The following is a 24550-nucleotide window of genomic DNA, read 5'->3' on the forward strand; positions in this document are numbered from 1 at the left end:
GATATTGCTATAGGTGTACTCTCCCTCTGTTTCATATAATCACCACTGTGTGCCACATCTTTATTGCAGTGACAGAGAAAATGATCGTTGCACAAGTGGCAAGAATAAAGCCAGGACATGGCAGAAAGCAAGTGACAACTTTTTTAAACAACGAATGTGTTAAGGGAGACCCAGAAGGAAAAAGAGAGCAAGTTGCTCCCTTCTTCACTCCCCATAAAAGAATCATCATTTACTGTGCCTTTAATGCTCACCTTAAGGTGTTGTAAAGCACTTTAGGCTCAGAAAACTTGGTGGATAATGATGCTGGCTACATATCAGTACCCTCAGTGTCAACAGGGATTCTTACAAATCATTATGCATCCTTTTTTTTTTTTCCCCAACAACATGCTTCTCAGGAAACACCTCTTCTATCATTATTAATTTCTTCACATTCTTCAGAGAGATGGATTTCAATGGTCTTTTCCCACTCTGTTTCCACAGCTAGCTCCATTCTTCTATGACTTCTGTGAAGTATTGAAATTATTTGCTTTTGATTGTAAGGAGAGAGGGTTTAAATCACAGCCTGCAAAGAAAGGTGCATTGGTTGCCTAGTCATGATTTACAGAGATCCAATTGAGAGATTCTGTCAAACCTGATGTACGAAAGAGTGGGGATTTCAACGGCAACTGCTTCTCAAAAAAACAGTCAGTCTTTTAGAATCAATGTACAGTTAGGGTCATTCTGCCTTTCTTTTGGAGTATCACAGAAAAAAAGGACTTTATTCAGCAATTCCTACAGTGAGAATATAGAAAAAATACTTTATGCTTTATTATATTATATTATTCTTAAAGATACCCACTGTCATTTAAACACTCAAATGATAAGTAAAAAGCCTTCCACAACCATGGGTAATCATTTTTAGTAGTTTATTAACTGTTCAAATGTTTCACTCCATTCTCAATGTGAATTGATACGCCATAATGTTCTAGAGATTGGCAGATATACCTTGTTCTCTTAGATCAAAGTGCACGTACTGTCAGATTTATTGTCTTCTGTCTGTATATTCAGAAAGTACAGCATTGTAATATTTCTATTTGCAAATAAATTAGGCTTAGTTGTCACATCTGAAAACAAACTTCAGATCTCTCATTTCTTTTCAGAATGCTTAGGAATTGCTTGATACTTCTTTTTAAAGAGAGTAACCAGATCTAGAAAACATATTCCACTAGTGGTTCTGCACATTACTATAACACAACTTCTCCATTCTAACTGAAGTTCCTGTGATGGTAGATCCAAGTACTGTGTTTATCTTCTGCTACAACACCACATCTGAAGTTTGCACTTGATTTACTATGTGTCATGTCCCAGCTCCTATCTCAGAAACAATTTTCTGGGAGATGATTCCTTACCGTATGTATAGACCCTTTTTCCTTGGCATTCCCTATAACTTTATTAAGAAAAGAAATAATTATAGGTACACTCCAAATCCAGTGGTAGAAAACTATTGGTATAATTGATCTGTCTTCCAACTTCTGTGTTATTTGAAAACTACATGTGTTTTCATTTATGTTTTCTTTTGAGCCATAAATAGCCATCTCAGAAGCACAAGGCCAAGACTATAATGAGGAAAAATCAGATGTTTGTAGTTTTGTTTAAGGAAAATAAGAATCATATTTTTATCATTCAAAATATACTACATTTATACACATGTGAGTGTGGTTTCTTTAAGAGTCCTCAAGAAATTAAAATTTATCCATATATATATTAAACACAACTGGTATCCTTGCTTTCCTGGAGACAGTCTTAGCAAGTTAATAAGCTTGCCCACTGAGCACTTTTGAAGACTAAGCTAAGTATCTTGAGTATTTGTGCTTCACGATTTAGAATGTTTAGATATTATGATTACTTGAAGTTTAAATATTGTTATGAAGTTTTTAAACTCAAGCTGGAGAAGAGGAAACAGCCAAAGAGCAGAAGAAAAACAACCATCAGTCATTCCAGCAGAGATAAACAGAGACTGGAAAACTGCACTTTAATATCTTTTTTTTTTTTTTTCCTGGCAAGATTTTCTGTTTTTAATTTGTTAGACCAACTTGTTGATTCTTTTGGTTTGGTTTGTTTTTTTTTAATATTTGCCTTTCTGGAGAGAACTGCTCATGAACCTAAGGGAAAAGGAGATGTACTCAAAACAGTAGCACAACATAAAATGTTCAGACACTGGAAAGGGATGACCTCATCCTATTTTGCCTGAGTTGACTGGCTGTAAGAAGTGAGCTGGCCATTAATCTGTTCCAACAATTCTTTGGAGAACAGAAGTTCACCTTTAAGAGACACAATACCATTCCTCTTGGTCCACATTAATACAGTGGATATTTTTGAAATTTAAAGTGAAAAAAAAAAAAAAAAAAAGGTAACTGAAAAGTTAGTTCTCCCAAAGAAATATTAAGAGGAAATTTGATTGATGTCATAAAGGGATACATCACAATCTGCATTGTAAGCAGTAAGAGGAATTATCCAAGGTATTGTTTGCAGTAGGGATAATCATGAACGAATTAGAGCAAATAAATTCACTCCTGAATGTCTATACTCCTCTTATGACACCGTTTAATAAGAACATTGCTTTTAATCTATCTTCTAAATAAAAGAAAGAAAAAATCTGCTTTCACATAAAAAAGAATCTGAAATGGAAAGAATCTAATCTAAAATTAATTACTAGTGAGAATGTGTCTGCAAGTTTGTATTCTTGTTTCCTGTCCTCTGAATGCTTACATGGGTATCCCATGAAGCTCCACACGTCATTCAACTTTATTATCTCTCTCCACAAGGTCAATATTGTCACTTTGGTCGAAGGCTTAACTTATACCTCAGTCTGTTTTTTCTCTTAGTTCTTTCATAGGTTCTGGGAAACAAGCTATATACCTCACCTGCTTCCTAATAAAAATCTTCTCAAACTAACAGGGACTAGCTTTCTGGAAAACTGAAAGATTATATGTGGCACTAGTTAAAAAAAACTTCTTAGTTGTGGTTAGGCACGTCCAGAACTATGTTGTTCACTCATATATGTTGATTCCAGAATGAATGTGTTTCTCCACCAAGTTTGGACTTAGATTTCTCCTTTTTTGAAGGAAATGAGGAACACTGGGGTTCCAGACTGCAATGGGTCTATATGTCTTCCTCCTCATTGCAGAGAGGTGTAGGTGCACACAGACACAGAGATAACCTCTTTCCAATGTTTTGACAGAACATAGTAATGAAACTTATTTCCCAAAAATGTTTTATGTTTGCAATTCATATCTTCAGTTAAATGAAAAGTTACTTTGATTGATGGAGGCATTTATTTGGGGATTTTGGGTTGTAGGATATTTTTTTAATCAAGACAACATTGTGTGGCCCATAATTTTTTTTTTTCCTGACAGCCCTTAATGCATGGAAAAAATAAAAAAAAAGGAAGTTAAAAATATAGGGAAAATATTTGTAAGCTCACAACTAAATTCTGTTGCCAAGTTTTAAACCTAATGGAAAACAATTTCTTTAAACTCACATTTGAAGTCACACTTCTCTAGATTACCACAGTGAAAATGAATTACAGTTTGTTTTCAAATGTCTACATATTTGCTGTGTACACAGACACTTAAAATCAGAATATATCCTGAGTTGAAAGGGATCCACAAGGATCATAGAGTCCAACTGCTGGCCTTGCACAGGACCAAGAATCACACATGTGCTTGAGAGCATTGTCCAAATGCTTCTTGAACTCTGTCAGGCTTGGTGCTGTGACCACTTCCCTGGGGAGCCTGTTCCAGTGCCCGACCACCCTGTGGCTGAAGACATTTTTCCATTATTCGAGATAAACCTTCCCTGACACAACTTCATGCTATTCCCTTGGGCCCTGTCATTGGTGACAGGAGGAAGAGATCAGAGCCTACTCCTCTGCTTACCCTCATGAAGAGGCTGTAGACTGTGGAGAAGTCTCCCCTTAGTCTCCTCTTCCCTAGGCTCAACAAACCACTTGTGCAACCAAATCTCTTTCCTCTTACAATAAGGGTATATGCTCACAGGAAGATAGTAGCTGAGATAAAAGGGCTGCATATCCTGACTGAAAATTTCTCAGCAAATTCTAGTTTGCATAACTTGCTGATGAATTTTGAGAGGTTTTTTGGTTTGTTTTTTTTTCTGTTTTTCCTGAGAGTTTTAAGTACCTATTTCAGCCCATCCTGATCTCTAATAGAGAAAACTGGTCTTCAGCCATGAGATGCTGTGTGTAAAGGAAGAAGCTTTCATTACACATAAAGTTTCTAGGTCACATGATCTTGGTAATGACAGTGAATCACCTTCTAGATTGTAAAGCAGAAAGTATGATGGTTTCCTTTGGAGAAAACAGAGAACAGATTAGGCACAATGTGCAGCCTTGTTAAAATGTTTTTTTCCCAGTGCGACAATAAAGTAGTTCTGAGAAGTCACAGAAGGCAGGAAAATGTTGCATTCCCTTTTTACCATTGCTTCAGAAACAGCAGCTGTGCTAAAGAAATGAAGGGATGGATGGCAAGTGTCCAGAAGTCAAAAAATGAGTAGATTTAAGCTGCTATAATTCAAACTGTAATAGGGGAAAATCATAGCTACCATACAGAGACACAAAAGTTATGAATATGAATGAGATAATTTTATATATATTTAATTTTACTGAGAAGCATCATTAGTTAATTATATAAAGGGATGGAGATTGTTGCCTCTTATACACTCCTGAGCAGCAGGGTACCAGGCACCTTGATAGATCCTTGCTGCAGCTGAGTTGCTTCACAGAGATGCTATCCTCTTGCCCTAATCTTGCAAAGATGTTAAGAGTGGGTAGGGCAATATTTCTGCTTCTCTTCGTCTCACAAGAGGTGTCATATTTCAGTGAAGAGGTTGCAGAGCCATATTGAGGCATTTCAGTGCTTAGGGCAGGATGTTAATCTGCCTTCCTTCCACTGCTTCAGCTACCAAACCCACTGCACCTCCTCAATCAGACAGATCCTGTGGCCAGTAATGCTGTTGTTCTACATCCCTCACACATACCAAGGTAGCCTTTTACACTGACCTGAATATAATTCTTCTTTCTGAAAGATATCATTAACTCTAAGTCATTCTTAGAAGGGGAAATCAAGACACATTTTCTCAGTGCTGGGAGAAAATTGTAACTTTTTAGGAGGCTGGTAAACAGATTTTTTTAAGATAAGTATCTGTGAAAATAAGTACAAACATCTATTGGGAACTAATAGCATAATTTTGCATTTTGTTGACTTTCTAGATATTACAGTGGACACAGTCTTACCACTGCTTAGTAGTGGAAAATTATCTCCATCTCCATAAGTTATCCTTTAACCAATAACACAGGAGCAGCTAATTCAGTAGAACATAAATATTTCTCATTATTCATGTGAAGATTAAACAGTCTGAAATGTGTGAGAAACTGAAGGACACAATAATAAAGAATAGATCATATACAAGTACAAAGTGGAAACAATTGTCAGACTTGCAAAATGGTCTTGTGCTCTGTCAAAATCAATCTGTTCTCAGTCTACTGAAAAAAAACAACATGACTGGAAGAAACCTCTTCAGTCAGTGTACTCAGACCTTTGAGGAACCTCTTAGGGAGGTTTATTTCATAAAGCAATTAAGTTATTTCTTAAAATTCATTCTAATTTCTGTTCTGCTCCTCCTGTTACTACTGAATGATCATCACACAACTTCATTTTCCAGAACCTAGATACTTTCTCCTGCTATCCAGCATAAATGTATTTTCATTCTCTGAAATCCATCCTGAATTTGTTCCAATATTCTTTCAGTTTAATTTCTCTTTTTCTCAGTTCTTCCTTCGCAACACCATGACATGTCCACTTAAACTCTGCTTTGATATGCCAAACATGGAAAAAGGATATTTTCTGGGGTGGTCTAAATTCTTGCGTCCCAGATGTGTACCAAGGCTGAGTTATGACTCCTTCCTGAGAGTAGACCACAATCACAGATAGCTTTCCAGAACCTTGGTCAATGGCATTGATACTCCCTTCTTTCTGGTAGAAATATGTTGTTCAGTACATCACAGCATTTTGTTTGTTGTTTTAAAATTCTTTACTGAAGCCAAGATAAGGGAAATTTATTGCATCTCCTTTTTTAAGCAAAATCCAGGAATCTTATCAGAGAAAATGGTTGTATTACTGAATATGGTTTGCTGATAGGAAATGCATGTTGCCTTTTCTCCATTTCGCAAGCACATCTAATTGGTAAAGGATTTTTTTTGTTCAATTTACATTGTAAAATCTTTCATATAACCAACTAAGTCTTTTGTCCTCTCTAAAAGTTGCATTTAACTTCTGTCCTCTCTCCCCTTCTTCCCCAACATTTGTCAATACTCATTAATAGACTCATGTTTAATGCAATCAGAATATCAGGATTCTGGAATGAAATATATCTCATTTTCCCCATATACGTACTCTCTCCCTTGGATGATAAGCATCTTGAAATTAGCTTCCACTTCATTTCTGGCAGTTTTTAATCAAGATATTGATTGAATGGAGTTTGAGATCTGGTTGTTCATAAAATAATACCTAAGTTCCTACTTAGAATTTCTGCAAAAAGGAAACCAAATGTTTCCCCTCTTAGGGAGCAGCAGGCCCCAGCTATCTGATCAGACCAGGATGCTTTTAAGAGCTGGTTCATCAGCAGTCCCAGACAAAGGAAGGTGATGAACTCAGTCCAACATGTATCTAAGATGCCCAGAGGAGCAAGAGGTCTTGCTGGAGGCAAAACTGGAGACAAGCCAACAAGATAGGTCCAAAATCCAGATAGGGCTAGAATGTATGCCTACAGCATATCTCAGTTAATGCATAAAGACACAGCCTGAGTTTGAACACAGCTCCTAGAGAAATGGACAGAGGGTGCATGGAGTGAAGATCCCAGTGTGAGGTTGGTCAGGATATTAAGGCCTTCTGTGCACTCAAACATCAGGGTGGTCCTGAAAAGCAGCATCTACACTGCTCGTAATCACTGCATAGATTTGACAAAAAACAGCCCTAGAAAGGGAAAGGATTAACAATATAAACTGAGAAAGAGCCTGGAAATGATGTATCCAAATGAGTAATTCATTGATGATGACCCCTTCATAGCCCCCACTTCTGCAGGCATCCAACAGACAAAAGAACTCCTTTACTATTTTTATTAGTCTTGCAGTATTTTAGGACTCTGACCATGAAAATATTATAATCATAATTTGGAAAATTATGACGTCAAACCTATAGTCATTGACAGGAATTTATTATTTTCATTAGGCTATGACTACCATGTCCCCAAATAAACAAAGCTGTGATTTACCAGAGATTTCCTTTGTTTTTGCACCATTTTTACCAATTTGAATTTCCATTATGCCTAGATGTAACCTGTAAAGAAACCTACTAGTCTTACTATATTAACAGTGACCTCCTACTACAGACCTTCTTTGTAATAATTTGTCAAGTTAAAATGAAAGTTTGAAAACATCATAATCAATAACAATTTCTAAAATTCACCTCAGTCTTCTACCACTTTCTCTTTTTAAAGTTACAGGCACATTTGATACCATTTCTAGATTCCCAGTAACTGTGGGGGTTGGCTTAAGTTTTTACTGTCAAGACAATCTCACCAAAGGTAGTACAAGGTGAAAATATCATGACAATATTTTCTGATTCATTGATAATGCAGCAGAAGATAGAGGCTGTAATAACAGGGTTATTTGGGTTTTGAAGGATTCTAGGATTTACAGGTGGAAGAGCCTGTCTTGAAACAGCAAGTAGATGTTCAACACCTAGCCAGGGAACACGGACAGCAAGTGCTTGAGTGTGTTTGGCAGAGAAATAGGAAACAAAATCCCTTCAGGAAATTTGTCGTGGGTTAGGAATGGTACTCCTCAACATAGTGCTCCCACTGAGACTCTCCAAACCAAGCTGCTCCTTGCTCCCCTGTGATGGGCTGGAGGAGGAGAACTGGAGGCACAAAAAGTAAACATCACAGGTTGAGGTAAGAACAATGTACTGGAAACAGCAATGAGATAAGAAAACAAAGAGTAACAGCAATGATGTTAGTAACAAAAGTGTACAAAAAAGAGAGTGATGCAAAAATGCTCACTGTGTAGCTTGACCCAACCCTGCTGCAACCATGCCCCCTCTGGCTTGGGACTGGTGCCACCCCACTGCTCCCTCTGACATGCTTACTTGAGCAGAAGGAACTCCTCCTCCTCCTCCTCCTCAGAAGACACTCCTTCACCCTGCCCCCAAGCAATGATGTGAGGTGATATAGAATAACCTAGCTGGAAAAAGGACATAATTACATCTCCAAAGATAATCCTTTTTTCCTCTTATTAGCTTATATGGTAATATTGGTTTTTGGGATGATGCTTCCAAATCTATATATGGGGTTTTTTCTATTTCGTATTCCCTCTTTCCCATTTTCTGATGACTGTGTTGACGCAAGTCAATAACAGGTGTTACTGTTAACTTTCATCACTGAAGTATTTTACATGAGGAAGTACAAAATCTGGTGACACAAACCTAAAGAATGACTGCAGTCACAGTGCTTTACAATTAAGACAAGATTGATTATGGAGCAATTTTCTCTCAGCTCACAGACTTCAGTCTACATTTTGTAGCTGGCTACAGCTTCTGTCAAGAGAAGGCAGATGGAGATGTCATGATATTTTTATAGTGAGAGTCCTAAAACATTCTAAGGCTAATAAAAACACCCCCCCCCCCCAAGATATATAGACTGCTAATCCTTTTCCTGCTGTAAGATGCAGCTTTAATTAAATATATTAACAGTTAACTAACTGCAGATTGGAGGGAGTACTGGGACTGAAAGGTTGCCAGTGAAAGATAAACAGTGACAGCCAACAGTCACATCAAAAAAGAAAACAAAACAACAAACCTGCTTTTTGGGTAGTGCCTGGGAAAAGAGACAATTTCTCATAGGTGATCTGCAAAGTGATCCCCATTTCTGAAACTTAAAGAATAAAGTACCATTCAGAAATAAATAAACACCACCAGCAGCACCCAAGGATACCAGATTTCAGATGATGGAGGCTTCAGCTGCAGGGTAGAAGAGAGTTTTGCGCTGCTTTGAAATGTCACCTCTCACTCACTCTGTCTATCTTGATTTAGCTTTCTTCTGAGACCTGCCAAGCCCAGTAGCATTTCCTCCAGAAGAATTTTTTATATGTCAAGGAGTTATTCCCAAAGGGAATCACCGAATCACCCCTTACTAGGGAACAAAAAGGGCATCTGGTTCAAATCAAATACTGGAGAAGAGAACATGAATATTTTGCCTTAACTGATATTAGATTTCTGCAGCTTCCAGGGAACAGAATGGGGCACAGAATGCCAATTCAATTAAGCAGCACTGTTGTTTCCTCTAACTCCAGCAGGGAAGTTTGCTGTTGCAAGGCAGAAACTCCTGGGAGCCTCTAGTTCCTTCCTATGTGACCTTGGGCAAGATTCTTCATATTCTCATGCCACAGTTGGCTGGTAAGAATGTTGAAGTCTTAATTAACATGGGAAAAACATGAAGGAGGCTGTAGAAAAAGTACAATGTTGTCACTATTACTTTCACATTTGGACTGGCTGATGCATCTCTTGCTCATATTGATCAAAACAGTGGCTGTTTGAATATGCTAATTTATAAAGTAAGAGTTAAGCTACAGCTAATTGAGTCAAATCTAGGAGATTGCTGAAAGAAGACTCCCATCTCCCCTCTGTTCAAGTGCTGCCTCGTGCTCATGCTTTCCTGAGTGTTGCATGAGCTGGTAGTGCTCACTAGAGGCAGGAAAAAAGGTATCTATCCATACGACAATGTGCATTCAGATAACAGACCTGTGTCAGTCAGATCAGCTCTTGAACAGCAGATAGGGAACAGGAGGAGCACAGTTCCAGGAAATCTGTGTAGGGTGGAACAGAGAATGGCATCTCCAGTCTGGTATCAGTGAGCTCCCCTTATCCACCTCAGCTTTATCCATGAAACTTCCCCTCTATCCAAGCAGACATCTCCACAAATGATTAATTTTTTGGATAAGGAGCCCAAGACCAGTAAATGCAACTCTTCTGAAGAAGTGAGATGGAACTGCCAGAAGTTAAGAGGCCTTAAAAATCAAGAACAGTTATATAAAAAAAAAAAAAGCCCACATACTCCTGCTTGGCACCCCATGGTCCTTGAAGACATTTCCTATGCTTTCCTGTGTTTACTTCTTTCAAAGCTCTTTCCAGAGAGATAAGCAGCCAATAAGTGAGACTGGATAAGTTGCACAGGAAAGTATAATAATAAATTTAAAGTTTCTAATAAATATTTAGACCATTCCTTCAAAATCAGACCACAACATCAAGAAAGCTTGCGTGTTAACTACAGCAGATGAAGGGCAAAAGAGAAGGGAGGAATTCAGTAGAATGTTTCAGAGGGAAAAAAGTTCATATTTTGCTCAATTTTCAACTCTCTACATTTCTTCCCAGTGACAATTGTTAAGGAAAAAATAAAGTGGAGGAAAAAAAATGGCTTTCTCTTTCAAAACAGAATTTCAGACATGTAGCTTTCTCTGCTGATCATTCTCCCATGTTCTCAATACTGTCCAATCCTTTTGCAACAAATGAGAGGGGACAAAGCAAAGGGAGGAGAAAACATTCTAATTCACTACAAAAATAAAAAAATATCTTCCATCTCCTGATAATTAACCCTTTGTTTGGCCTAGTGGAAAGAGAAAAACATGACTTCAAAAGTTGGACTTATTTTTTTTTTATTTCACTAAAGTTATTTCACTGAGAACTGGATGTTGTTGATATTTCAAAGTCACCTAGTAGAAGAGACTAGAATGAAAAATGGCTTCAGCAGTTGTTTTCGTCCAAGGCATATTTATGCTCTGTTATAATATTTGTAAAGTAAAAATTTCCCAGGGGAAAAGAGAAAAAATTCTTCCTCATGCTTACTTGTTCCATGAAATTCAAACTAGCTCCTACAACCTCTGATGAATCAGATTAATAAACATACAGTGCACAGGCGTTCTAACACGTGAATTCCTTTCTTTGGCTCTAAATTAAGCATTATGATTGGTTATCCTGTGGTATTTAAAAATTAGAAATTGTTCTTTCTCATGATCTCCCTTGCTTTTAGAAGAAACCTTCTGATGAGAACCAAGCTATATTTCCTTGATTTTTTAAAATTTTTTTTTCTGCTTGTTCCCACCCTCTTTTGGAATCCTCTGAAGTTGGAACTTGTCATATTAGTTATATAATAATTGCATAATCTTCTATTTTTGCCACCCTTAGTCGTTATTTTTAAGATTCAGCTACTAAGGACCATAAAGAAAAAAGAAAATCAAAGCTCTCACTCTGTAATAGACACACGGAGTTGATCAGCTGAAAAGGCCTGACAGGAAATATTGCAAAGACAATTCTATGCTTCACCTTAAAATAGTAGATCTAGGAGGTATTACCAAAACATCTATTAACATGCATTCACATTAATTAATGAAAAATAAGGCAGAGATCTTTGTCCTTCAGAGATCTGGCGTGTTATCTTCAAACCTGTGTTTGAAATAAATTTTAATTAACCCCAGAGGATAAATCAAAACGTTTAGCATTCCACTAAATCCATCATGAATGCCTTGGAAAGGAGAAATTAACAAACATGTCAGGCAGAATTAAGTACTTAAAAATTTTAACAGGGAGAGACAGACTCTATGACCCATATTAATAATAGTGTTACTTCAGCAACAAATATAGTGTGTTGTCCAATTATGTGTGCAATGGCTCAGGTCCATTGGAAGCTCACCATTTGGGCTCCAGTGAGCATGAGGTGCATCTATTGTGTTTCTGGTGCAGCAGGTATGTTTTCTTTCCATCTGTGTATCCACCCCAAACCAGAAGATTCGCTATCACTTGTCACCTGTCCTTATGCTTTTTCTTACTCTTATTATGCTCTTTTCTGCTAATCGCAAATGTTTCCAGAATATGAGACTTTTTTGAGATAGAATTCATTCAGGACAGAATGGAAGAGGGAGCTGTTACCCTTAATGAATAAACCAAGCAACAATAATGACTGGGACCTTGAACTCAATTTAACTTCTGTCTTAACTACAGAATTTTTAGGAATATGTTTTTTTTCTTCCCCCTTCCACCTCCCTCCCATCCCCCGCCACCTTTTTCCCTTTTTTAACTTATACAGTCTCTAAGCTTCCAGTGGTAAAAAGAAGTAAAAAAAAAAAAAAAAACCAAAACAAACCAGCAAACAAACAAAGACAAAATCAACAATGAGCCTATTAGTATGCAGTTTGTAATACAGAATGAGTAAAATTTCTAAAAGTTATGGGATCTTGTTTCTACATTTTAATAACAGTATCAGACTTGCTGAACTACAATGTTTGTGAGATTAACAAGGTTGCAGTTTCAAGGATGAAACGGGACCAAGGGTGAGGCGGTGTGCTTGTACAATGATGAACCCCATGCTGCTCTGGTAAATTACTCAGTACTGCAGCTGATTAAGTGAAAGCAGCAACAACAGAACAGCACTAACCAGTTCAGTGCTTCCAGCTTCATTGTCCCTTCTATCAGTGAGGTGGCCCATTGACTCATTAGCCTCATGCATTAAGCCCATTTACCTTCAACGTGCTTAGAGTGTCAAATAATTAACAAACAGCTCCATCCAACAGTGCAACAGGGACAGGACAACTGGAGGCAGTAACTTATTTAGCTGTCACAAGTTTTACCATACTGAATTCAACTCTGGGATCTCCAATACAAAAAGGACATGGACCTGTTGGAGTAACTTTGCAGGAGGCCGCAAAGATGATGAGAGGGCTGGAGCACCTCTCCTATGAAGGAAGGATGAGAAAGTTAGGGCTCTTCAGCCTGAGAAGAGAAGGCTCCAGAGAGACATTCCATGAGCCTTCCAGCTCTTAAAGGGTCCTACAAGAAGTGAGATGAACATTTTACAACAGAGTGTGGTGACTGGACAAGATGTAAAGGTTTTAATCTGAAAGAGAGTATTAGGAAGAAATTCTTTACTGTGAGGAGGGTGAGGCACTGGCACAGGTTGTCCAGAGAAGCGGTGGACCCCTGGAAGTGTTCAAGGCCAGGTTGAATGGGGCTTTGAGCAACCTGATCTGGTGGAAGGTATCCATGCCCACGGCAGTATGTTGGAATAAGATGATCCTTGAGGTTCCCTCCAGCCTAAACTATTGTATAATATCCCTACCTCCCTTTGGGACTTTTCAGTAGGTCCATGGACAGTCAAGAGAACACACACAGAGAAATGTTTCAGGCACCTGACTCTCATTATATGTTTTCTGTGCATAAAACAATTCTCAGGATTGCAGATCTAAATGCATTTAGTTTACAAATGGCTTTATATAAACTGTGGGAAGCTTTACAGTGTTATAGATTGTAATTTTATTTATAAGGTGACTGGGACTTCGTGAGTGTCATCAGAACTTCTTCCTTTATAAACAGGCACATTTTGGAAAAGAAATGGTTAACATTCATTTTTTCATAGTATAAGTAACTATGACCCATAATGACTCATGTTTACAAGTAGTTATGTGATTCTGCAGAGTACTGATTAATTTTTATGCAGCTTTGAAAGCTGTCATAATTTGCAAATTTTACACTAATGGGAAATAAAGTAACCAAATCACTCCTAACTACAGACACTAATACTGAGCTGAGTTTATGCAATTAACCTTACAATAGTACTTTTTTGGATTCACAGTATGACAAAGCATAGGTCAGGGATTTACAACCTTTGCCCAACCAGGACAGGTGAAGATTTCCTTTTATTTTAAAAAATCTAATAATAATTCATATTAATGTACTGAGCATTAATTTGTTGTATCAAACTTTAAAATCAGGGTAAATTTAGCAGATGCTCTCACAAACATCTGTAGCTCTTGTTAAAACAATAAAACAAAATTGGTTTTCTTGGAAGGTCAGCCTAAATGTCACCTTCTCTCTGCCTTATCCTTAAGGATAGAATTTATTTGGAGAAACAATTCATATGAAACTGTTTAGTGTCATAAATTCCCAGTCCCAAAGCTACCAAGAGTGTCTCCTGGCTAAATATTGTACCTGGCTCTCTTACAGCTTTTCTGGTTTGTCTTATGCTTTAGAATGAGCTCGGCAATTGTTACTTTTAATATCTAAAAAAAAAAAAATCAATACTTCTTTTTTTTAAAAAAGTGAAGGGCGTGCTGCTTTGAAAAAGAAGCACTTATGTTGTGCTCTGCTTAAACATATTGTGTCTAATGAAAAAGCACTATGCAAAAAGAACAGCTTGGGTAAGACTATATATACAAAAATTATTTTCTTCTGGCAGCATAACGGTTTATTGCTTGTGAGTCATAAAACTAAAGTAATTTACTTCTCATTTGAAGACATACAACACTGGTTATCACCACCCTTCAGCAGGTAGGTAGAAACCATAACAGAATCAATAATTTTTAACCATACAACCAGACTTTCAAGAATCTTGGCCCAAATTTTGAGGCAAGGATTCCTGTGATCTCAGCACCACACCTGCATTGCTCTCCTAAACTGAGTGTAGAGAAGACAAGTCAGCTTGCTTGCAAGAAGCAGTCTTGTCACAGTAAGTCAGAGCTTGACACAGGGTGATTCCTCCTGTGGAGAATCTGAATATAGCTTAGATAAGACATCTGAACTTACACTGCTTCTTTTGTTTCTAAATATGTTCTTGAGGATCCAGACACATAGGATAGGTCTAGACAAGTGAATCTGTACAAAGGGTAGTCACAACACCTCCGATGCCAGAAAGTATTTTTTTACATTTATTCTTTATTTCATTGTTTTAATTCTTCCACCCAGATGTTAGTTTCTGTTTGATTTATAGGGTTTTCTTAATGTCTTTGCATATAAAGTATTTTAAAATACTTCAGATTATGCCAATGGACAGTACAAGAGAGAAAAAAACCGAATTCTATTTTGGTTCTTACTGATGTTGTCAGCTTAACAGGGAAGAAGGGAGCATAGTACCAAACCCATAGGGATCCTGGACTAATGAGAGGTTAGTAAGCATTATTGGTGTATAACTAATGTCTGAATGTCTTTGAAATTTTGTAATTGCTGACTATTTGTTATTTAGTATAATAAAAATCTTAGAAGACCAAACTGACCAAACCCAGTTTTTTTAGTGTCATTAGTAAATGGAAGAATGCAACCATTATCAGTCCTGTTGTAGATCACTGCTGCAGCATTCCTATTGAAGTTCACAATTGTTCAAAGACTTCAGATATATATCTCATTTCTGTCTTAGTTTATCAACCAAAATATTTCTAGTATTTTCATATAACCTTTTGAAGGGAGCTTACAAAAAGGAAATGCAGTTTCAAAACCATCTTTTGTCCTCAGTACAGAGCACATGCTTGGGAAACGCCTTCAGAATTCATTTTGAGCAGTCTTTTTAAAAGCATAGCTCCCAGCTAATACCATGATGGTAGCAAAACTGTGAGTGTGAAGCATTCTGAGATAATAACTCAATTAAATACTTCAGTTTCTACAAAAAAAAAGAAAAGAAAAAAAGACTTTAATAACTATTCATATCAAATAGTGATGTATAAATCAGGACATGTAGGACAAAGGTCTTATAAGCATTAGAAATACACAAATAAAATACCCTATCTCTGTTTCTCAGTTGGGATAACACACAGTGAAATAAATAGAGAAAACAGAAATAAGGATGTTTACTAATATAAAGTAAGTGAGCCAAAGAACAGTTCTTTATCAACTTCATTAACTTATTTCATTGCAACCTACTAATTAACTTCTCAAGAGCTATATATATCTAGAATACAAATTAAAGCCCAGAGCTGGAGTAAGAATTAGAGTTGTATTTTAAGGCTTGATGGTGGTATACTCCCCTGTTTTGGGCCTTCTGTGTTTAAGGGTTTGTATGTTCTTTGGCTGTAACATCAAATAACCAAAAATTAGTCCCCTGGCTTGGAATGCAAGCATCAGCATCAGTGCTAGCATTTACTTTGCCAAAAAAGGAATAGAGGTAAAAGTGATAAGAAGTACATATCTGACTTTAGGGTGATGTGGCACATTTACTTCATACCCTTCACTGTTCTTACTATGGAGAAGAGCCAACACAAAGCATCCTCAGAGTGTAATTCAGCAGAGGTTTTTATACAACTGCCCATTTCTGGCATGGTAGGTTGAGTAGTATGTCCAACTAGCTAGCTGCAGTTCACTTCCATGGGCTCTAGGTGATAAATTATCATCCACTGGTATTATTCCAACTCAGTGTGAACAACTTTGGCCAGAACTTCTGCTCCCCTCTGCCCACAAATGCATCCTAAATCATTTTCAGATTATCTATCCTTAATGGGCAATCTGTTGACCTAAGCAGGCAGTATGCAATTTGTCTGCATAATATTCTTAGCCCATCTGTGTGACTAATAATGTGAGCTCTTCAGATTTTTCCAGTCTTTTCTTGAGCTGTTCCATTAAAAAGATACAATAGACTATCTTGGTACCTTTGTTAGGTGAGGCAAATTTAGATATTAAAGCTTAGAAGGTTTATCTGTTGAGGATATAAATGACATTTTACTTGGGATATAAAATATAATGCAAGTTTTTAAATGGACTGAAAATATTTGTAATTAATAAACAAGGGATGATGATATTCAGTGACCAGGCAGTCATTTATCCTTTTTAAGTTCTTATTCTGAAGGCATTTTTTAATGATAGTTTCCTAAGCATATCAGAAAGAATAAATCCAGCATAAAATCATATGGGTAATTTGTGCTTCCTTGGAGATGTGAGATTGGCACTGAGCCTTGAATTAATGAAAAAGACCATATGAAACAAATAATGAGTAATGGTCTATTTGTCTTTCCTTTTTCTTTTTTTTTTTTTTTTTTTTTCTCCTTTGATCAAAGTAATTCCTTTTTGCAACTCAGAACACCATGGATTTTGACAGGTTCACAACAGAAGGTTGTGAGGTTTTCACAAACTCTGGTCTATATGACCTAATGAAACAATCCTTTTCAACTCTGGTACCACTAGTCAAATGTGTAAAAAAAAGGATAGTTGTAGATACAGTTCCAGTTTCAATAAGATGGATCCAAACAAAATATCTGAGATCTAAAATAGAATAGGAGCTAAGTAGTACAGCTTAATTCATGGAAGAATTTAGCCTGCAAAGATCAAAGCGCTCCCTCAAATATCTGGAGAGTTCCAATTTTACCTCTTGAGCATACTGCAGATCAGTCCTTGTGGGGCCAGAATCACCAAACACAGATATTATTTCTAGCAAAAACTTGGAAACTCTGATTCCTTAGTTTTAACTGTAATTATTTAATGTTTTTGCAGAAGGTGTTTTTGGTTCAGTCTCTGGGATGTCAGTGCATATCATGATAGTCATGCATTCAGTGTCACGGAAAATGAAGTTAGGGCCAAATAGAGTAGCTCTGTAGTACCTGTTTAATTAATTCAGAGAGGACAAATGAAAAAAGGGCCCGAGTGTTAAACAGCTAACTGCCCAAAGCACATCAGCTTATCCATTTTTGTTTTGACTGTGATTTATGGCTGTGATTCTTGCATAGCAAGTAACAGCAATACTGCCCTAAGTGCTCTGTTCTGAGACAAAAGAAATCAAGCCTATCCAATAGTTGTATTCCACTGTGTTACACCACAGATGTGAATTCTATAGCAAGATAAAAGACATAGTAAACATACAGACTTAGCTACCTTGTCTCCCCTCCTGCTTTCAGCCTGGTACTCTAGTTTCTACTCTGACACTCTTTTTTCTACCTTAAAATATAGAAAATGCTCAGCATCCAGAATAGACAAGGATCAAACCCAGCATAAGTGATGTCTCTTTCATCCTTGGTGTCTTTTTCCTGAAATACAGTTCCTTGCACAACTGCAAATGAGAAACTAGTGAGCCATACCATCGGAAAAATGGTGATTCCCAGCTTGCATCAAACACAGGGAATGAGTCCCTCAGTCAAGAAGATCCTGGAGGGGACTTGAGAATTTAAGTGGGTTGTGTAGGTGCTAAGAGCCCTCAAACAGAGCATGCTTCCCATTGTGGTAGGTGCCATTTGCATGGCAAGCATCTATCTCTGCTGGAAAGAATCTACAGTATTAAAGCGACGTGTGGCAGACATACTGTTCACATCTGCTTTCCCTCCTCTGTAACCCCAAGAGGGCAGAGTGGGGAAAGAGCAGGAATTTTCAAGGCAACCATAAGTATTTTGGTCAGCAGTTATAAATCTTTTTTCTTTATTATGTGCTTTAAATGGTTGGAGTTTAAACTGACTACTGTGCGGGATGTGCAGAGTGAATCCCTCTTCACAGAGTACAAATGCAGATTCCAAACAAACATACTTGAAATTATGCATTTTAAAACTCAGTAGGAATGTGTTTGAGTGATCTTATACAGCCCTCTTCCTAGAATGGGACACAGAGCCTTAGCTCAGCACTTACAGTGTGGAGGCGTAAGTGACACTGGAAATATTTACAAGGTTTGTGAAATGACATTTACTTCTCTTGCATCTCTGCTGAGGATGAGATTGTGATTAACTTTATTCGTTTTTCTTGGTTAGTTAAGCTGCCAAGAAAAAGCAGTGACATCAAAGTCCTTCAGCACCTTGTTTAAAGATGATTTAATGACTGAGGAAAGATACCAAATTGTTCAGCAGACTAATAGCAACAGAGGGTATGTTCCTATTTAAATGGATTTCTATTGCACTATTTAAATTTTCTTGAGAGCCTTATTCTGCTCTTCCGATATGCAAACACATTTATACAGACATAAATTTTCTACAAGGTTTGTCCATACACAGGCAGATTAGAAATCACTAGAATTACTGGGAGACTTGGTGAGTCTCATTTTCACTTTCTTACAACATTCTCTAGTTATGACATATAATAATGACTGGAATATTACATGCTTCCCTGTCCTTTGCAGAAGGATCACTGGGTGACACTGCTATAAATCAAGGGCACAGTTGAAGTGGTAAGTGGGAGGAAAACACAGCAGGTGCAGAAGGCAGCAGAGCAAGAGGTCTAGGACTAAAGAAAGCTGTCCTTGTCCAGAGAAAGGAAGTAATTATTTTCAGCACTCTGCAGACAGACAAAGCAGTGTTACAGTGTTGGTGAGGCTTGTGTCCAGTTCTCTGGAGATAAAGATTCATTGCTCAGTAGAGACAAGGCTATTGAAACTGGTTTATTTGTAAAAGTAACACTTTCAAACTGGAAACAGTAGAAAGAACTAGGTAGCTAAAATACGCTCAACATAATAGAAAACAGATATTTTCTATTACAAGACCCAGCTGTAAGATCAGGGGACATCACCTACAGTCAGCATTGTCAAGTGCTTGTAGTTTTATATATTATCTTTAAACTGAATAGTCAACCAGCTGTTTCTCTTGTGCTTAGGTTTCTAAAAATTATAATTTGGTAGATAATATTAATTATTAAAATAATAATTCAAGTTGGAACTACTTCTGTGTCCGTAACATGGAGCTGAAATAACAACAATGAAAGCAAATACCAAGAGACACTGTTCTGTCTTTTATTCTTATTGCTGGACTTCCTTGCTTCAAGGGAGATTCAGTAAATGCCTTCCAGATGTCCAAGCTCCACAGTCTCACCTACTTTCAATACACAGTAGTTAGTTTGTTCTTCCTCTAGTCTGTTACCCTAAAACATGATTCTGTATGCACTATAAAGTTCCTCCTTTTTTTTTTTTGGCTAAATGGTCAAATTCTGCCCTCAGTTACCATAGCACAAATCAATCAAATACCTATAGACTGATAAAACCTAAATGAAGATGGCTGTTTCTGGTGTCGCAGGGACTTAGAAAGTGCAAAGTCTTCATTATTTCTTTCATCTGAGAAATAGATTTCTAAACATTTCCAAACAGTATGAACCATGACTCAGAGACTTAATTTCATTAAATTATTCTAAAGAAACAAAAATAGTGTAGGAAGCTTGCTTATGTTTTTTCTAAAATACTTACAGGAATCATTTAATGTATACAATAGCCAAATTTTGAGACAGCAGCTGAACACCAATAGAGCACTAAGCTATCTCAGTTCTGATGCACACTGTTGATTTGCAGTAGATGCACAGATCACCTTTGCACTTTATGGGTTTCAGAAAGCTAGTAATGATCCCAGCTCTGTGAATCCATGAACACAAGTTTATATGAATTCAAGCAGTAGCTTTCTTCTTTCAGACTGGTGGGAATAACCCATCAGTTACAAGATATATCAGTTATATCAAAATACATTCTGTCATCAAAGGAAAAGACTTTCAGCTTTGGGAAGGGAGAACAGCACAGCTGCAGAGAAACCCAGATTCTCTTAGCAGAAATTTATAAAACAATTTCCCAGGCAGCCTTTTTCAAGTAACCAAGTATGACTTGGAAACTGGACAGTTCTTCTGGTAAAGAGTCTTTTCATCTTATTTCATCATCTCATCTCACCTCACTATTTTGAACCATCACCTCCTCCATTTTTTTCTGGGGTTGGGAGGTATCCTTTGGAGTGACATGCCATGCACAGCCCAGGGTAGTTTTTTTGTCCCAAGCACGTGAGCCAACTGGTGAGTTACATTTAACAGATTCCAGCCCTTTGCCATTTCATTTGAAGGCACATGGGAGTTAATAATGCAAGATCAGATTTGTCTGAATTGCTTTGGACAACAGCAGCACTAAGGAGCTGCAACTTGGAATCACATTCTGTTTATGTACATGTACAAAAGTATCACTGCTCACATTCCAGTATTTTATGAGGTGTGTAATCCATAGGTGTCTTCACAAACCAGAAAGTTGGAGAAAAACTATAGGCTCTATTTCTTTTAATTAGCATTCTTTGCAAACCAGTAATCCCTCAGAGACTCCAGTTTAGCTTAGAGGGAAAAGAAAGTTCACCGTTCCCATTAGTTCCCTTTTATACTATCGTTGCTTTCACTTAGGTTCTGTCCTAAGCACAGTCACCCCTGGGATCTGCTACTCCTCTGAAGAAAAGTGATAGCTCTGAGAGTGATGAGGTACTTCATACAAAACCTCAAAATCAGAAGCACCTGGAAGTGTGGCTGCTAGAGGAGGAATCTGGGAACTCTGTCATGTCTTGTCTGTTGTCACACCCAGATAGTTTCACAGATCCCCAGAATATTCTGAGTTGGAATGGACCCACATGGATCATTGAATCCAACCCTTAATCCTGCACAGGACCATTCCCAAGAGTCACACCATGTGCCTTAGAGGCTTAGTGCTGTGACTACTTCCATGGGGAGCCTGTTCCAGTGCCCAACCACCCTCTGGAGGAAGAACCTTTTTCTAATATTCAAATTAAACTTGCCCTGACACAACTTCAGGCCATTCTCTCAGGTCTTATCACTGGGCACCAGAAAAGAGATCACTGCCTGCCCCTCCCTTTCCCCTCATGAGGAATTTGTAGACTGCATCATTTCTCCAAGATTATCACCCAGACAAGGAGAAGAAGAGCTTATATATCCTAAATGCTAAAATAAACCCCCAAAGGAGGAACTCTGTTTTAACATGAACTTCAAAGCTAAAACTAGTATCCAGAAATTTAGTAGTTGTTCAGTTTTTCTTGTTAAGCCAAACATATTAATAAGTAAATATTTAAATCAAAAAGCCATCCTTGGGATACATTTCAGACGAGGGAACTCTTGAGACAAATGAGGTAAAGAAAACTAATTCTCACTCTTTTACTGCATATTGAAATAGTCTAGGTTTGCATCAGAGACTAATTCCACAGTAGTTAACTTATGACCATGCCAAAAAGTGGTTTCAAACTCTGCCAAGAAATTTCAGAAATTACTGACATCCAACCCTTTCTATCCTATTTAGCAATAAACCAGTTTTAACCTTGTTTTGTTGTATAAAATGTTCTTTTCCTGGTTTAAGGGTTATAATAATATTTTTATTTTACCTTTGGATGACAATTCAGCTAGTAGAAGATTGCCAAACGTAAACATTAAAATACCTCTATGACTTAGCTCCAAAGAATGTAATAGGAGAAAAAAAGTAATTAAAAAAGGCATATTTTTATATTTAAACATGTAAGCTACTTTGAACATATTTTTGATATTTAATCTAGAAACATGGTGTACAGTCACTTTTTTCTTTTTAAGGGAAAGCTACATTAGAATTGAGAATTTTACACTGAACAAAATGATATTTGTTTAATTAAATTCAACAGCTGACAAAAGGTTAGTATCAAATTCCATGTAGACTTTCCATGGCCAACCATTTCTACCATCAGAGGTCATTTAAGTCTTAATATATTTATCCTCACAGTTATCCCTTTGAGGCAGGGCAGTGATGATGTCTGAGTTTCCCAACGTCTCACAACAAGTCTAGGAACAGAAATCTGGCATTGTTTGCTCTGTCTTAGTAATTTCTTAATGAGAACATTTTCTCACATTATACAGTTATTTTCAGCCCCACAGCACTGATAGAGCCAGACCTTGTTTACAGTTTATTCATCAGAACTGTTGAAACCAAGACACAGGAATAACCACTCAGACAAAACTGAAGCAGTGCAACAGTCAGAACTAGATCCCAGGGACCTTGCCTTCCATACATGCATTTTATCTTCAAATCTATCATCCTTCTTGCCATGAGAGGTAATAGAAATCTCCCAAAGCAAGGCATGCCTTACTAAAATACCTGTTCATAAATAATATCACTGAATAAGTGAGATAATTTCTAGCCTGACGAGCCTGTTGATATTACTGTGTATAGAAATAACTGAGAAAATAGAGGGTATTAGGGAGATGAGCAGATATCTAAGAAACATTGGCTATAGTCCTATGTTCTGCAAAGCATACTGATTGTTTGGTATTTCAATTGTCTCTCCCAAAACAACAGGAATTGCGAAAGTTGTCTGGTATTATGAAGTTCTTTGGAAGCTGAAATTAAAAAGTGTTATACAAAGAAGACCAGTGTTTTCAGTTAGGAAGCAATTCCAAGAGAGAAATGTACTCAATTTGGAGATGGGAAATACATATTTTAAATCAGACAGTGCACTTGTATTTTAAATCAGACAGTGCACTTGTATTGTCCTGGATTTCCCCACATCTCAGGTAACTTGTCTAATCTCCAGATGAACAGCTTTATCCATAGCGTTATTATTTGAATTGAATTCTGGAAATGAAAAAAGACACTTTTATTGAAGTTATTATTTCAGGAAAGGTGTTGGTTTCAGACAATAAATACTTCTGGCTCCCTGTCTTTTTACTGTTTCATTGCCTTTACCATCAAAATGAGCAAAGAGATCCCAACAAACCTTACCCTATTCTAAAGCAACAGCAAGTGACTAACTTCTAATGAGGACAAGGGAAATACCTATTCTGAGAAGGCCACTCAGGCAGACATCAAAGTTTAAGTTAGTAATACTAACAATAACACTAGCTTCAAACTCACACAGGAACCAAAGCAGAGATAGCCCCAAACTGCTGCCTGAATTTCAAAGCAGACCTGTGTCCAGAACGGCTGTGCAGGGGATACGTCCCCAACTTCTGCTGAACCAGAGTATTCCATGATTGTCTGTGTGCTTTCCCCTCAGAAACACCTACACAATGCAGAAAGATAAGGAACTATTGATTCACATCAGCCCCTGCTGTTACTCAATCTAGTTCATGTCTGCACTATTAACAAGTGTTTGCTTCAGCTCACAGAGACCATAGTATCTCAAATCAGCTCTTAGCATTGCTCCCTCAAGAAAAGAGTTAAGGCAGAAGAAACAGTGTGCTAAAAATAGCTTTAAGACTTTTAGATTTGTGTAATGATTTTTTTTCAAACTTGAGTATCCATTCTCTTACTCTAAATCACCAAGAACTTCACCAAATCAAGAAGAAAAGCAAAGTAAAAATGAACTAATGACTGCAGAAATATTTTGTGCACCAGAAATCTGAATCTCAGCAGAACATCAGAGAACTCTTAAGTATTGTTTTCTGTTCTGCAACCTTCCTTGCCACTGAAATAACAAACCTACATAGGAAAAATATTTCAGGACAATATAGGAGGGAACAAGGATTAATTAGAATAAATCCCTTGCTTTATAAAACAGATAGGCCAGTAGTGATGAAATGTATCTAGATTATCCTTCACTGTGCAAACAATAAAGAAATTAAAGAAGAACACAACTGCAGAGTTTTTAAAGAGAAAGAAATATAGCATTTGGTCAGAAGACCCAGTGAAAACGCATGAGTTCTTAAAATCATTAAAACCTCTGGAAAACAAAGAAGAAAAATCAATAATAGTAATCTAATCCAATGAAGCATAAAGTCTAATATCAGAAAAAAGTAGGGCAATGTTATAAGAAAATTGAAAAAAATCAGGAAAATTATATCTATAGGAAATCTAGTTACAGTCACTAGCAGCTTCTTGGAGACAAATAATATCTTGTTGGAATAAAAAAAGTATTAGGAGGAATATTTTCATGCAAATGACAGATGAGTGGCCTATCCTTATGAAAGAACATGATAATATCAAAAGAAAAGACAGAAATCAAGTACAAATTCAACAAGCA

This window comes from Myiozetetes cayanensis, unplaced genomic scaffold, assembly GCF_022539395.1.
Source record: "Myiozetetes cayanensis isolate MyiCay16 unplaced genomic scaffold, myiCay2020 scf5-8, whole genome shotgun sequence".
In the NCBI taxonomy this organism is placed as follows: domain Eukaryota; kingdom Metazoa; phylum Chordata; class Aves; order Passeriformes; family Tyrannidae; genus Myiozetetes; species Myiozetetes cayanensis.